Source organism: Elephantulus edwardii, unplaced genomic scaffold (genome assembly GCF_000299155.1).
Source record: "Elephantulus edwardii isolate Elephantulus edwardi_28Jun2011 unplaced genomic scaffold, EleEdw1.0 scaffold00036, whole genome shotgun sequence".
NCBI lineage: Eukaryota > Metazoa > Chordata > Mammalia > Macroscelidea > Macroscelididae > Elephantulus > Elephantulus edwardii.
The window spans coordinates 21,161,997-21,164,361 of record NW_006399786.1 but is presented as its reverse complement, the minus strand read 5'-3'; the positions used below and the strand labels follow the sequence as shown (position 1 = coordinate 21,164,361).

Sequence of the window (2,365 nt, the reverse complement as noted above, 5' to 3'; positions counted from 1 at the left end):
TATTTATTAATCAATACTATTGGTTACAATTTATTGAGAGTAGATTTTGAAGTGGACACTGTTTTAGGTGCTTTGCATACATTAATCCAAAAAGTCTACAGAACAGTAAATAGAATAGCATGTAGTAGAAATAAAGGCTTTTGGGTCAGAGAACCACTGGGGTCTTGATCTGCATCTTTCAACCTTTATGACAAAGTACATGGTATTCAACCTCCTTATGTTTTAGTTTACTCGTCTGAAAAAGAGGGGTAATGATGTTACTTCTTTAATAAGGTTGTTTTGAAGATGAAAAGAGATTAGGACTGTAAAACACTTAGACCTGACCTTACACAGTACAGTAGTTGCACAGTATCTTAGCCATTTTATTATCTGGGATTCTTTTACTTGAAGTAGATAAATTTGTCAGCTACCATTGTAGAAGTGCCAACTTATAGTGAGTCCATGTGTCCAGACTAGAGTGGTTCCACAGGTCTGTTGGAAGTATAATGCTAGGCTTATCTTCTACAGTACCTTTGGATGATTTTGAATCAGTAACCTTTTGAATAATAACTGAATGCTTAATAGTTTGTGCTACCCAGGGAGATTAAATAATTTGCTATAGTTTGCATAGTCAAGCAGTGGTAAGGAGCTGTGCTTCAAACCCAAAGGTACACAGTTCAAATCCACTAACTGCTCTGCAGAGAAGGATTGCTATGTGCCTCATATGCAATTTACTGTCTTTGAAAACTCACTGGAGGATCAGCAATGGGTCAATTTCAACTCAACAATACACAACAACAACAAAATAGGTTGCATAGCATGTAAACAGAGGACTCGGGATTCTTGAAGCCAGTTCTCTCCAATTCAAAAGTTGATTTTATAAACACACACACACACACACACACACACACACACACACACACACACGTTTGTATTTCAGCCTACATGCATGACTATAGATATATCCCTCAATTTTAATATGATCATGATTTCCCAATATGCAGTAGTTTAATTGATTTAATGTACTGAATGTTTCTTTGAAGGCCTGAAATAATGCTGAGTGATCTTTCTGTAAATCCAGGCCAAGAAAAGAACTTTGACAATGCCAAAATATCTAGTTAATGTATTTGAGTATTTGGGGATATTTTAAAGGCTTCATTTTATCAGTATATAACCAGTAATTAATAATAGTAATAGATTATGTGAAAACTGTTAACCGTATTTTAGTTTAGTTTAGTTTAGTTTAGTTTAGTTTAGTTTAGTTACCCAAGGTTTGGTTTATTCAACTAACATTTAAAATACACGACCTTTGATTGAGGGGTGTGAGTCAAGGATTCACTCTTGCTGTTGATGGTTGTCATTGAATCACTTCTGACTCATAGTGGTCATGTATGGCAGAATAGAATTGCCCATTGGGTTTTCTTGGCTGTGTTCTTTTACAGAAGCAAATCTTGAGATCGAAGTGGGAGTGTTTTCTCTAAAGGCAGAGGCATGGATTTGCCAACTTTGGGTGCCACTCAGCACTCAGTGATCCTGGGTTTCCTTCAATCTGACATCAAGGCAGTCTTTTGATATGAAATTGGAGTCCAGTCTCCTCACCACTGGACTGTCTCCTCCCATTCATCTTTTTTTTAGATTTTTTTTATTATTTCTGTGTGAGTGTACCATCAAATCAGATCTGACTGGTACAGGAGGAGATTGTCCCTCCTTCCCCGGCAGAGCTTCTGGTGGATTTGGACCGTGTGCCTCTGGGATTGTAGTTGCGGCTCCTTACCACTAGGCCACCAGAGCTCCCCCCATTCACCTTTTGATCTGCACTTCTAACCTTAAGTAAGATGGAAAGTTTATGGGCTGGACCCTGGAAATAAAGATTGTTAGCAAAAGGCTAATCTTAATTTTATAATGCCTTACTCTTTTCTCTGACTCACAGAGAATATTAGTGAAACACAGAATCTGATAACTTACTATAAATACAATTGACAGCAGAGTTCTCAGAAAGCAACATATTCATGGTTTACTCTCAGGCATATGTGGACTTCTTACCTATAGTATTCCTAAAAGTTTAGAAAAAATGAACTATTAGGGGGGAAAAACACCCCTACATCAAAACCAAAACCAAATAATGCCGTAACATTGACCCTATTAGAAGTATCTCATTGAGCAGTACAAAATAAAAGAGACACCCTTAAGTATAAGTTCTATTTGTTATTTTCTCCCCCCCTTTTTTTGAGTAGCTTTTTAAAAATTTTATTATTAATTTCAATGAAAATTTACAGAGACTTCCGGTTTCCATTCATTCACTGTTGCACTTTATCCCTCCCAACCCTCCCCCTAGTACACTACCCTCTTGGAAAAGTAAAAGAAAAATTCTTTCATTGTTTTACAA

General features: G+C 36.7%; 1 protein-coding gene across 1 annotated transcript in view; it reads left to right on the top strand.

Annotated features, from left to right (window-relative positions):
- Positions 1-2,365, top strand: part of NECAB1 (N-terminal EF-hand calcium binding protein 1) — a 225,192-nt gene that overhangs the window by 19,234 nt on the left and 203,593 nt on the right. The window lies entirely within an intron of this gene.